Source organism: Bufo gargarizans, chromosome 2, assembly GCF_014858855.1.
Source record: "Bufo gargarizans isolate SCDJY-AF-19 chromosome 2, ASM1485885v1, whole genome shotgun sequence".
In the NCBI taxonomy this organism is placed as follows: domain Eukaryota; kingdom Metazoa; phylum Chordata; class Amphibia; order Anura; family Bufonidae; genus Bufo; species Bufo gargarizans.
In genome coordinates, this window is record NC_058081.1 from 386,867,027 (window position 1) to 386,881,561 (window position 14,535).

The 14,535-nt window shown below is 43.5% G+C and overlaps 1 protein-coding gene across 4 annotated transcripts in view; it reads left to right on the forward strand.

The window, feature by feature from the left end:
* Positions 1 to 14,535, forward strand: part of LOC122926323 (DNA repair protein RAD50-like) — a 131,241-nt gene that overhangs the window by 18,464 nt on the left and 98,242 nt on the right. The gene's annotated exons all lie outside the window — the stretch shown is intronic.

Genomic DNA, 14,535 nt, shown 5'->3' on the forward strand with positions numbered 1-14,535 from the left:
CACACATTAAAATATTCAGACTTAAAGGGGTCGCTTCAGAAAATGGCATTTATCATGTAGAGAAAGTTAATACAAGGCGCTTACTAATGTATTGTGATTGTCCATATTGCCTCCTTTGCTGGATTGATTCATTTTTCCATCTCATCATACACTGCTCGTTTCCATGGGTTACAGCCACCGCTGCAGCACAGATACGAGGTGGCCGGGATCTGCTGGGCATGCATTCCTATCTGCTTTCCCATGGTCCTGGCCAGGCAGGCCAACACTTTTTCCTATCGTGTACAAGCACAGCCTCCACTGCTGGATTGTAGGGTGACAGTAACTGCTGGAAATGATCAGTGTAAAAGGCTACTTTCACACTAGCGTTCTGCTGTCCGCTCGTGAGCTCCACTGCTAACTGCCAGCTACAGTGTCTACTACTGTATGACCCCCCCTTCTCAGGTGGATTATTTTCACTAGCACTAGATACCATGGTTACTACTGTATGGCCCCTTTCTCAGGTGGAGTATTTGGGCTAGCACTAGATACAGTGGCTTCTACTGTATGGCCCTCTTCTCAGGTGGAGTATTTGGACTAGCACTATATGTGGTGGTTTCTACTGCATGGCCCTCTTCTCAGGTGGAGTATTTGGGCTAGCACTATATGTGGTGGCTTCCACTGCATGGCCCTCTTCTCAGGTGGAGTATTTGGGCTAGCACTAGATGTGGTGGCTTCTACTGTATGGCCCCTTTTCCGATGCAGTATTTGCGCTAGCCCTACATACCATGGCTACTACTGTGTGACCCCTTCTCAGGGGGAGTATTGGTACTAAAAGCATTGATGGCAATTGCATAACTTTCTTCCTCACAGGATGCATTTGCATGTGGTACTGGATCTAAAGTTTATACTACATTAACCTCTACTCCATGCAGAGTATCAGCCTTGGCATTGTATGTTGTATCTGCTACCGCATATCCCCCCCTTATGGGTGGAGCCTTCACCCTGGTCCTAGATGTGGTAATTGTATCTACATTTCCTTCTCAGGTGGATCTCTTCCTCATTTTATGCTACCAACAGATGGCGTAGCTCTGACAGGTGTCGTCTTTATGGTGTCACTTGGTGCCATAGCTCACGTGTCCACTCATTCCAGATGGCGCTGGTCATCTGCATTACATCCATCAACAGCTGTAGCTGAGGAGTCTAATTCATTACTTCCCATTACTGGCCACTTGTTCATTCCTCTGGTTACCACATTCTCCCACTCAGGGGGAGTTGCTACATTATGGTGGTAGATAGTGTCTGAGAAGTCTACAGACTTCCCATGTTTCAGGCATTGGCATCGCCTTGGCCTACCGCTAAGGTATTTTTTTCTACACCTCCCTGTTCAGTCTACCTGGTCCAGGCTGTTTTTCTGTGAAATGTCAGGAGGCCACACTCCTCCCTTGTAGTATTTACCAGATGGCTCTGCGTGCATCTGCCTACCACTTTGCCATTCTCCTTATGGAGCTCAACTTTTTTTTTCTAGCTCTCATTTTTTGGGCATGTTTGGTCGATATATTTTTTACCTTTTGTATAAACATCTGTGAGTGTTTTCATATTGATATCTCTAGATATTCCTGGTGACCGTTTGTGATCGCTCACTTGTTGTAGGCTGCTCTCTTCTTTTCACAGTGCAGTTGCTCTGTCTCTGGTCTGATTGCTCGACCTGACCAAGTCCGGTAATGATATTGTCCTGGGTCTAGCTTCACTCACAGTCTTCCTTTTTCTCTGGGAACTGATGTTGGTGTGACTACACTCTGATGATGCATGGCTGACGGGGTTGTTATTGATCCCCAGAGGCACAATTTTTTTCCTACTGGGCTACTCCCCATTTTCTTGTGGTTTTAACTCAGTACAGCTCATTTGTTCCATTTGTCTTTTTTTTTTTTTTTTTTTTTTTTTTTTTATCTACCTTGACGTTCACTTATCTTTCCCTTGATGATGGACTATATTCCATAATTTTTTCCTTTTATGGTTCGGCCTACAGATGCTGTCATAATGTACCTGAGAGGGCATTCCAGGGCTGGTGAGGTTTTGTCTAGGTCCTCCTGTTGTTAGGTTTGACCAGGTCTCATACATACCCGGATTCTACAGACCCATTTCTTTTAGTTGACCCCTCTCAATGGTTATTAGTTCTGCAATCTGTGACTTTTCCCTACTCACGCCAGGTCTAAAAAAGTGGACATGGTGGGGAAGGGGACATGCTAGCAGGCCTGTCTCATTCATCATTTTCTATGCCTGTTTTAGGCATGGAAAATAGTCTAAATGTAAGCCAGCTGGATACGCCAAAGTTATTTAGAAGTCGGCGCCTTTTCTTAACTTCAGCTGATTCACCGCCAGCCATAGGGGTTATTAAAGGTGTTTTACCATCTTGCTAATTCGTCCTCACCAGCAGCCAGCTCTGCTGTTCACTTTCTGGATTCATGCTTCTAAGGGTCCATTCACACGTCCGAAAAATGGGTCCGCATCAGTTCAGCAATTTTGCGGAACAGGTGCGGACCCATTAATTTTCAATAGGGCCGGAATGTACTGTCCGCATCAGCATTTGTGGATCTGCACTTCCATTCCGCCCAGAAATAGAACATGTCCTATTCTTGTCCGCAATTTTCCATGAGAGTGCTGGCGATGTGCGGTCCGAAAAATGTTGGAACACACATTGCCGATGTCCATGTTTTGCGGATCCGCAAAACACATATGGAGGTGTGAATGGACCCTAAGGCTGGGCGAGCTTTGGCAGTTTGAGTGAAGCCTTGCCACATCTTTTTCTGACATTGCACTCCTTGCGTGCTCGTTCATGTTTCTCCTATGGCCACCGCCTCTCTCCCGAATCCCTGGGTGCAGAAACTTTTTTTTTTTTTACCTAGCCGGCCTCTCATTGCAATCCTGAGAGCTCACGCTGCTGTGCATACATAAGGCTTATTTCTTTAGTGCCGCGTCTCATACAGAGCCGCGCTACATACAGGGCATGCGTGGCTCTGTATGAGACGCGGCACTAAAGAAATAAGCCTTGCGCATGCAACCCATGAATTCGAGAGGCCAGCAGTGGCCGTATCTATGGGATACCATATGACAACAATGAGGTAGGAGGGAAAGAATTTTATCAAGAAGGGTGCAAATTTGCCAATACAATATATTTACAAAAATGATCACTGGCACATCTTGAACAGATTAAACAGTGATCATTGTGATGGCAATACCCCTTTAAGACTGGTGTCTAAAACGCTGGTCTTAACCACCTCAGCTCCCCAGGCTTAAACCCCCTTAACCCCTTAAGGACTCAGGGCGTACCGGTACTCCCTAACTTTAAATAGATATTCCGGCGCCGCAGGGGTTAATTGCAACGGGATACCGGCTGAAATCATTCAGCCGGCATCCTGTCACAACGCCGGGGGGGGGGGGGGGGTGTCATCATGTGACCCCTTGTATCGGCGATCGCCGCAAACCGCAGGTCAATTCAGACCTGCGATTTCTGCAGTTTCTGATCCCGCGGGGATCAGAAACTTTAAAATGGCCAAAATGACGATTTGCACGCCCCCCCTGCACCCCTGCATGATTTATGTGGGTGGGTGCAAGGGGGGGGGGTGTCGCGGGCGGTGTGGCAGGCGGGATCGCGATCCCCCGTCCGCCTCCCCTTGAAAATTTGTTGGCGTCTAGTGTTGGCGTCAATGTGCTGACACCCTGGTATAAACGGCTGACATCTGTGCAGATGTCAGCCATTTAACCCTTTCCATACCGCGGTCCGTACGGACCGCTGTATGGAAAAGGTTAACTGTCATCGGTCAGGGAGCCCCCTCCCTCTCCCATCGGGGGGCTGCTGTGCCTTTGCAGCCCCCCGATGGAGAGGGAGAGAGCCCCCTGCAGCCCCGTGCTCACCCTTCCCCCGTCTGCGAAGTTGTGGCAGACGGGGAAGGTTCCCATGGCAACAGGACGCCTTCTCAGGCGTCCTGCTGTCCATGGTGCTGAACAGATCTATGCTAAAAGCATAGATCTGTTCAGTGTAAGTAAAATACAGTACAGAACCCTATATGGTGTACTGTACTGTATTATACAGACATCAGACCCACTGGATCTTCAAGAACCAATTGGGTATGGGTAAAAAAAATTGAAAAAAGTTAAGAAAAAAAACACGTATCACTGAATAAAGATTAAAAAAATAAAATACACTACACATATTAGGTATCGCCGCGTCCGTAACGACCTGATCTATAAAACGGTCATGTTACTTTCCCCGCACGGTGAACGCCCAAAAAATAAAAACTATGAGAAAATTGAAATTTTGCCCACCTTACTTCTCAAAAAAGGTAATAAAAGTGATCAAAAAAGTCGCACGTATGCCAAAATAGTACCAATCAAACCGTCATCTCATCCCGCAAAAATCATACCCTACCCAAGATAATGGCCGAAAAACTGAAAAAACTATGGCTCTTAGACTATGGGAACACTAAAACATGATTTTTTTTTTGTTTCAAAAATGAAATCATTGTGTAAAACTTACCTAATATGCATACTTCATTTCTATTTATGTATCGCCGCGTCCGTATCGACCGGCTCTATAAAAATATCACATGACCTAACCACTCAGGTGGCCACCGTAAAAAAATAAAAACGGTGTAAAAAAGCCATTTTTTGTCATCTTATGTCACAAAAAGTGTAATAGCAAGCGATCAAAAAGTCATATGCACCCCCAAAATAGTGCCAATCAAACCGTCATCTCATCCCGCAAAATTGAGACCCTACTTAAGATAATTGCCCCAAAAACTGAAAAAACTATGGCTCTTAGACTATGGAGACACTAAAACATTTTTTTGGTTTTAAAAATGAAGTCATTGTATAAAACTTACATAAATACCTAATATGTATACAATTTTTTTTATCACCGCGTCCGTGACCACCTGCTCTATAAAATTACCACATGATCTAACCTGTCAGATGAATGTTGTAAATAACAAAAAAATAAAAAGTGCCAAAAAAGCTATTTCTTGTTACCTTGCTGCACTAAAAGTAATATAGAGCAACCGAAAATCATATATACCCTAAACTAGTACCAACAGAACTGCCACCCTATCCCTTAGTTTCTAAAATGGGGCCACTTTTTGGGAGTTTCTACTCTAGGGGTGCATCAGGGGGGCTTCAAATGGGACATGGTGTAAAAAAAAAAACAGTCCAGCAAAATCTGCCTTCCGAAAACCGTATGGCATTCCTTTCCTTCTGCGCCCTGCCGTGTGCCCGTGCATCGGTTTACGACCACATATGGGGTGTTTCTGTAAACTACAGAATTTGGGCCATAAATAATGAGTTTTGTTTGCCTGTTAACCCTTGCTTTGTAACTGGAAAAATAATATTAAAATGGAAAATCTGCCAAAAAAGTGAAATTTTGAAATTGTATCTCTATTTTCCATTAAATCTTGTGCAACACCTAAAGGGTTAACAAAGTTTTTAAAATCAGTTTTGAATACCTTGAGGGGTGTAGTTTCTTAGATGGGGTCACTTTTATGGAGTTTCTACTCTAGGGGTGCATCAGGGGGGCTTCAAATGGGACATGGTGTCAAAAAAACAGTCCAACAAAATCTGTCTTCCAAAAACCATACGGCGCACCTTTCACTCTACACCCCGCTGTGTGGCCGTACAGTAGTTTACGGCCTTATATGGGGTGTTTCTGTAAACTGCAGAGTCAGGGCAATAAAGATACAGTCTTGTTTGGCTGTTTACCCTTGCTTTGTTAGTGGAACAAATGGGTTAAAATGGAAAATTAGGCAAAAAATGAAATTCTCAAATTTCATCCCCAATTGCCAATAACTCTTTTGCAACACCTAAAGGGTTAACAAAGTTTGTAAAATCTGTTTTGAATACCTTGTATGGTGTAGTTTATAGAATAGGGTCATTTTTGGGTGGCTTCTATTATGTAAGCCTCACAAAGTGACTTTTTAGACCTGTAGTGGTCCCTAAAAATTGGGTTTTTGTAAATTTCTGAAAAATTTCAAGATTTGCTTCTAAACTTCTAAGCCTTGTAACATCCCCAAAAAATAAAATATCATTCCCAAAATAATTCAAACATGAAGTAGACATATGGGGAATGTAAAGTCATCACAATTTTTGGGGGTATTACTATGTATTACAGAAGTAGAGAAACTAAAACTTTGAAATTTGCAAATCTTTCCAAATTTTTTGTAAATTAGTTTTTTTTTTTTATGCAAAAAAATAAAAAAATTTGACTTCATTTTACCAGTGTCATAAAGTACAATATGTGACGAAAAAACAATCTCAGAATGGCCTGGATAAGTCAAAGTGTTTTAAAGTTATGAGCACTTAAAGTGACACTAGTCAGATTTGCAAAAAATGGCCAAGTCCTTAAGGTGAAATAGTCCTTAAAGGGTTAAATAATTTTTATTTAAGAAACAACAAGATTATAACATACGTAATTAAACAATGACATCCTCCATTATCATCCCTCTTTTTATCCCTTTCCAACCTGGGGTTAATGACCAGACCACTTTTTACAATTCTGCACTACACTATTTTCACGGTTTATTGCTCAGTCATACAACTTAGCACCCTAAACACCCAGCTTTCATTTGGTGGAATTTCATTGCTGCTGACATGTTTACTTTTTTTTTTGTTATTAGTCGAAATTTACCGAATTTTTTGCAAAAAAATTACGTTTTTCACTTTCAGTTGTAAATTTTTTCAAGTAAAACTACATTTCTATATGAATATTTTCCCCACGCCTCCACAACGGCACTTACCTGGAGGTTGGCCCGCCTTCTAAGGGACAGGAAACAATTAGTGAGATCAGCCAATAAAGGGCCCCCTCCCTCTTACCTCTCCAGTTGTTTCCTGTCGCTCAGAAGGTCGGGATCGCGAATCAGCAGCTCGCGCGGCCTTCATGTGAGTATTCCCGGCTCTGCCGGAGGGCCGTTGCAGGAGGAGGGTTCGCGGGATGTTGCCTTGTTCCATCCCTCCCTCCTCTCTGTGTAAATCTGGCGGACGCTGGGCTTTTTATCTCTCGTGTCCTGGACTCCGTACCGGCTGATTTCTGGGCACCAGGGGGCGTTCCTGGCCTGAGAACGTCCCCATGTGACTCCTCCGTGCACCGTGCTGATTGGGCAAAGTTACGGCGGCACGCTCGGGGGCGGGGCTATGACGCAACCCAGAACCAGGAAGTAGAAATACAGAGCGCGCTGCCGACGTTTCTAGCAGCCATCAAGCTCTGTCCTCCGGCAGCATGTCCCTGCAAACTGGATCCGAGGCCCCTGACAAGTCCACAGATGCTCCCAGGCCCTCAAGCCCGGTAAGCCTCCTCCCTATTATTATTATTATTATTAGTATTATTATTATTAGTATTATTATTATTAGTATTGCTTAGGGGACACTCAGGTGAAATTTTCTTGACTCCCTCAACACTTCTTTGGTGGCAGTTTTTAAAGTATCCCTCAAATACTTACTATGGCACTTTAAATTGTGTCACATAGGGGAGAGACGTCTCAAAAAAGGAACAGTCTATCAAAAAGAAGTGTCCTATCTGCAAAAAAGCGCTTTCTAGTTCTCACAAGAAGACCTTATGTCAAAAGTGCTGTGATGAGGTGGTTTCATATGAATCCCCTTCACTTATTGAAAGTCTTAGAACCATTATTAAAGATAAAGTGGGGGCTGTAGTAGAAGCAAAAATGTCTACTGTTCCGCCAAAACCCTCTACTTCAAGTACTTCCATTATTGAGCAAGATTCAGACGTAGACGAAGGGGAAATCACTGCCGACTCAGACTCATCTATCTCTGGGGACGTCTATAGGAAGCCTCTTTGTTCTATTGAAGAGACCGATTCATTACTAAAGACCATCTGGGCCACAATTAATTTAGAGGAACCTAAGGAACCGCTATCCGTGGCAGGACCAGTTGTTCGCAGGCTTGGCGGACAAGAAAAAAATGTGTCTTTCCTGTCCACAGCAGTATTAAGACCTTAATTCTTAACGAATGGAAAGATCCTGAAAAACGACAGGCGGCATCAAGGATATTTAAAAGAAAATATCCCTTTTCGGAAGAGGATTCAGTTACCTGGGACAAGACCCCTAGGGTGGATGCACCAGTGGCAAGAATCTCAAAGAAGACAGCACTGGGCTTGCTCAAAGACCCAATGGATAAAAAAAGTAAGAGTCTGCTTAAAAGAACATGGGAGTCCTCTACTGCGATTCTAAGACCCAGAATTTCGGTAACTTATACGGCCAGAACCTTATCCTTGTGGTTAGGTCAATTGGAAGAACACATTGAGGCAGGCACCCCAAGAGAAAATATTCTAGCCTCTATCCCCATGTTGAAACAGGCCGCAAACTTTATGGCGGAAGCTTCTGCAGACATAGTAAAACTGTCAGCCAGAGCAGCTGCCTTATCCAATGCCTCTCGTAGAGCCATCTGGCTAAGAACCTGGTCGGGGGATACGGCATCAAAGAATAAGTTATGTGCCTTACCTTGCGAGGGGGATAGAGTGTTTGGCATGGCACTCGATGATATATTGGAGAAAGTGTCAGAAAGGAAAAAAGACTTTCCCGCTGGAATCAAAGTTCTTTTAATTAGAGACGTTTCTTTCGGCCCCAGAGACGTGGTAGAGCTGATCAAAAGAAAAAAGAATCAGGGGCGCCATGGCAGTCATCTAGAGGAAGAGGGAAGGATTTCCTATTTAATCCCGAAAAGTCTTCCCGGGCCACTACTTCCCAATGACGCCAGAGGAGCAGTAGGGGGAAGGCTAATGCATTTTTATTCAGCTTGGGTGAAAATTCTGACCTCCCCTTGGGTACTGGGGGTTATAAAAGAAGGCTACTGTCTGGAATTAATCCTTATCCCCCCCCCAGACCGTTACATGGAAAACTCCAGACTCAGGGGAAAAAATCAGGAAGCAATGGACCAACAGATATTGCTCCTCCTGGAGAAAAGAGCGATCATTCCGGTACCAGCCTAGGAACAGAAGAGAGGTTTTTACTCTCCCATATTTCTGGTGAAAAAATCAAACGGTACCTTCAGGGCGATAATAAATCTAAAGACCCTAAACAGATACGTGGTTTACAAAAAATTCAAAATGGAGACAGTGAGGTCTGTGATCAATCTTCTACAAAAAAAATTGCTATATGGTGACAGTAGACCTGGCGGATGCCTACTATCACATCCCAATCCAGTAGAAAGACCAGAAGTTTCTGAGAATAGTGGTTTGGTTCCAGGGATCTATCCATCATTATCAATCTCAAGTTCTCCCATTCGGCCTCAGCTCTGCCCCGAGATTGTTTACAAAAGTCATGACGGAAGTAGCAAAATTCCTTCACCTAGCAAGAATTTCCTTCATACCATACCTAGACGACTTTTTTATTACAGCCCCGTCAGAAAGTCTTCTTCGGTGCCACCTTCAAACAATTCTTTTTACCCTAGCCGACCTGGGTTGGATAATAAATCACCAGAAGTCCTGTCTTCTCCCCTCACAAAAAAAATCTTTCTAGGTGTTCTACTGAACTCACGCCTTATGATCTCTTTTCTGCCGGAACAGAAACGAAACAATTTAATTACCAGTATCAAGAGTTTCCAAAGACAAAGGATAACCTCCTTTAGGGAAATAATGACAATATTGGGACTCATGACGTCAACAATTTCATGTGTAAAGTGGGCTCAGCACAACTCAAGGTCACTCCAAGCCTTCCTTTTAGAGAAAATCAATTGGCAGACTTCCTAAGCAGGGATCGACTACAGCCGGGGAAATGGAGCCTGAACCATCAGATCTTTGCCCAGATTTGTGCCAGATGGGGCACTCCAAAAATCGACTTATTTGCGACAAGGAGAAACAGACAAGTCGCAGGCTTCTTTTCCCTATCCTCTCTAGATCGACCCCTTGCAGTGGATGCCTTGTCATCACCCTGGCCTCAGGATCTTCTTTATGCGTTCCCATCCTTTCCTCTAATACCAAAGGTAATTTCCAAGATCCTGGAAGAGAAGGCCCAGATTCTCCTGATCACACCCTACTGGCCCAGGAGAACGTGGTTCTCTAGACTGAAAAACCTAGCAGGAGAAGAATACTGGTTGCTACCACCCCGACCAGATCTGCTTCTCCAGGGACCAGTAATGCATCCCAGAGTCAGCCAGCTTTGCTTGACAGTCTGGAAACTGAAAGAAGCATCCTAAGAGGAAAAGGGTTCTCAGAATCGGTAATCTCCACGCTGTTGCAGAGTAGGAAACCGGTAACGTCTAAAATCTATTTGAGGACCTGGGAAACCTTTTTACGTTTTGGGAACGACAGGTGGGATCCCTCCAGCGAGCCAGAGGTGACCCTGATCTTAGACTTCCTTCAGACAGGGCTTGATAAAGGTCTATCCGTAAGTACCATTCGAGTCCAAGTAGCAGCTTTGAGTGCTTTTCTAAATATCAAACTTTCAGATTTGAGTGTAGTCAAAAGATTCCTTAAAGGGGCAAGTAGAATTCTCCCTAGCCTTAAATCTTCTGTCCCTCCTTGGGACTTGAATCTGGTCCTATCTAGGCTAATGCATCCACCCTTTGAACCCCTCTGAGAAATCTCCTTGAGGGCATTAACGCTCAAAACTGTTTTCCTATTAGCAATCACCACTGCAAGAATAGTAGGAGAAATCCAGGCTTTCTCTATTTTGTCTCCATATCTTATGGTCTTAGACGACAGGATTATATTAAAACATGCTCCAGAGTTCCTTCCCAAGGTTGTGTCCAGGTTTCACTGTCAACAGGAAATCACTCCCCCCTCCTTTTGTTCCCAGGCGACATCAGATAAGGAAAAATTGTTTCATAATTTGGATGTTAGAAGGTGCATACTTCAGTATTTGAGTGCAGCTGAAGTTTTAAGGAAGTTGAACCAGTTGCTAGTACAATATCTGGGTCTTCACAGAGGCGAAGCAGCCAACAAAACCTCCATCTCCAGATGAATAAAGGCCTGCATTACGTTAGCCTACGAAACTGAGGGGATTGCTCCACCTCCTTCACTGAAAGCTCACTCCACCAGAGCATTGTCAGCATCCTGGGCCGAAGGTGCCTCAGCTTCATTGGAAGATATCTGTCGAGCAGCGACATGGTCCAACCCGTGTACTTTCTTTAAGCATTACAAGCTGGACGTTTCCACCAATAGAGACTTGTCCTTTTGGCCGCAAAGTCTTATCTGCGGTAGTCCCACCCTAGTTAGGTATCCTATGTTATTCCTCCAGGTAAGTGCCATTGTGGAGGCATGGGGGAAAATACATAAATTACTCTTACCGGTAATTGGATTTTCCTTTAGCCTCCACAACGGCACTTACCTGGAGGTTGGCCCGCCTTCTCAGGGACAGGAAACAATTAGCGAGATCAGCCAATAAAGGGCCCCTCCCTCTTACATCTTCAGTTAAAGACCTAGGACTCAGAATAGGCATGAAAACAAGGAGTAATTTAATGAGGTATAAACATAAACAACAGAGATAAACTCACTCAAAAATAGAAGCACTTCAAAACTTTATAGTGTGTTAAAAAAAAAAAAAAAAAGTTAACTACTCCTATTTCATCAAAAGAGTATTTGAAAGCAAAATATATGTAATAGGAGTAGTTACCTTTTTTGGTTTTTAACACACTATGAAGTTTTGAAGTGCTTCTATTTTTGAGTGAGTTTATCTCTGTTGTTTATGTTTATACTTCATTAAATTACTCCTTGTTTTCATGCCTATTCTGAGTCCTAGGTTATTAACTGGAGAGGTAAGAGGTAGGGGGCCCTTTATTGGCTGATCTCGCTAATTGTTTCCTGTCCCTGAGAAGGCGGGCCAACTTCCAGGTAAGTGCCGTTGTGGAGGCTAAAGGAAAATCCAATTACCGGTAAGAGTAATTCATGTCTTTCTCTAAATTTATATTTATTGGTTTGGGTAAAAGTTATAGCGTTTACAAACTATGGTACAAAAATGTGAATTTCCGCATTTTGAAGCAGCTCTGATTTTCTGAGCATCTGTCATGTTTCCTGAGGTTCTACAATGCCCAGACAGTAGAAACACCCCACAAATGACCCCATTTCGGAAAGTAGAGACCCTAAGGTATTCGCTGATGAGCATAGTGAGTTCATAGAAGTTTTTATTTTTTGTCACAAGTTAGCGGAAAATTATGATTTTCTTTTTTCTTACAGTCTCATATTCAACTAACTTGTGACAAAAAATAAAAAATTCCATGAACTCACTATGCCCATCACGAAATACCTTGGGGTGTCTTCTTTCCAAAATGGGGTCACTTGTGGGGTATTTATACTGCCCTGGCATTTTAGGGGCCCTAATGCATGAGAAGTAGTTTGAAATCCAAATGTGTAAATAATTCCCTGTGAAATCCTAAAGGTGCTCTTTAGAATTTGGGCCCCTTTGCCCACCTAGGCTGCAAAACAGTGTCACACAAGGGAAAAGTTGACTTTTAGAGATATTTCTCTCACCCAGCATGGGTATATGTAAAAAGACACCCCAAAACACATTGCCCAACTTCTTCTGAGTACGGCGATACCACGTGTGACACTTTTTTGCAGCCTAGGTGCGCAAAGGGGCCCAAATTAATTTTTGGAGGGTATTTTTAGACATTTGGATTACAGACTTCTTCTCACGCTTTTAGGGCCCCTAAAATGCCAGGGCAGTATAAATACCCCACATGTGACCCCATTTTGAAAGAAGAAACCCAAGGTATTCAATGAGGGGCATGGCGAGTTCATAGTTTTTTTTTTTTTTTTTTTCTTTTTTTTGGGCACAAGTTAGCGGAAATTTATTTATTTGTTTTTTTTCTCACAAAGTCTCCCTTTCCGCTAACTTGGGACAAAAATGTAAATCTTTCATGAACTCAATATGCCCCTCAGTGAATACCTTGGGGTGTCTTATTTCCAAAATGGGGTCATTTTTGGGGCGTTTGTACTGCCCTGGCATTTGAGCGTCTCCGCAATCATTACATGTATGGCCAGCATTAGGAGTTTCTGCTATTCTCCTTATATTGAGCATACGGGTAATGAGATTTTTTTTTCTGTTCAGCCTCTGGGCTGAAAGAAAAAATTAACTGCACAGATTTCTTAATTCGCATCGATCAATGTGGATGAAAAAAAATCTCTGCCAAAAAAAAAAGAGGGGGAAGGTGTCTGCCAGGACATAGGAGCTCCGCCCAACATCCAAACCCACTCAGCTCGTATGCCCTGGCAAACCCGATTTCTCCATTCACATCATTCGATGTTGCTGAATAAATCATTGCCGGAATTATTATTTTTTTTAAATACAAAGTGTTGCCAAAGCATATAAACACTGCCCCTCAGCTCATAAGCCTCGGCAAACGTATCTTTTTTACTGCAGAGGAGAAATCTCGTCTTGCAGCGCCACATACACCGACTTTTGTGTAATCTGACAGCAGCGAAATGCTTCTGTCAGAATGCACATCAGTGCTGCAGCTGGTTCATCAGTTGGTCCACCTAGAAGGTAAAAAATAAAATAACCAGGCCGCAACGCAATAAATTTATTAACATTAACTTTATATAACATTTGAACAGAACATTAACTTTTATAAACTTTATTGAACTTTTGGAACAGAACATTAACTTTTTTGCTTACCTCTCCTTCCCCATGGGACAATGTGCAAAGCGTAAATCGCCCAGAGATGTGGCGAAGTACATTATACACTTTGTCCCAGGTGAAAGGAGAGGTTTGCAGCAGCTCTTTGTGAAAGGGCCCTAAGAGCCCTGTGTTCCTGTCCTGTGTGATGCAATCCCTATGCTAAAAGTGTACCTGTGTGTGGTACTTCCAAAAACATTCCCGTAAGCATAGGGAAGGGTGGTCAGGGCAGTCAGGACAGAAATAGCAGGTGTCACACCTTATTCCACTCCTGCTACAGACACCACATCTTTTTCGGGGTGGTACCAGCAACGACATTGGGTAAATGTCGCTCGTGTAGACGGCTCACTACACTGGTGGATGGGGCCATGGAACCTCCTGGATACAGGAGGTTCTCGATGATCTCTTCTTGAAATTTGAGGAAGGATCCTGTTCTCCCAGCCTTACTGTAGAGAACAAAACTATTGTACATAGCCAATTGAATTAAATATACAGACACCTTCTTATACCAGCGTCTGGTGTGGCGGGACAGGGCTGTTTCACACGAGCAGATGCCGTGCGTGACATCCGCTGCGTGAATGACAGCCAAGACCCGATGCGGACAGCAGAAGCACAGAGCATTAACATGATTAATAATGCTCCGTGCCTCTCTGTGATCTCTTTACTACGAAATCACAGTGACAACTTTATCTCACTGTGATTTTGTAGTAAAGACATCATAGAGAGGCATGGAGCATTATCAATCATGTTAATGCTCCGTGCTACTGCTGTCCTCATCAGGTCTTGGCTGTCATTCACGCAGCGGATGTCACACACGGCATCCGCTCGTGTGAAACAGCCCTAAATAAGGAGCCAACATCTGGTCATTGAAGTCCACCCCTCCCATGAGAAAATTATAGTCGTGGACCGAGAGGGGCTTTTCAATGACACTAGTAGCTCGTTCAAT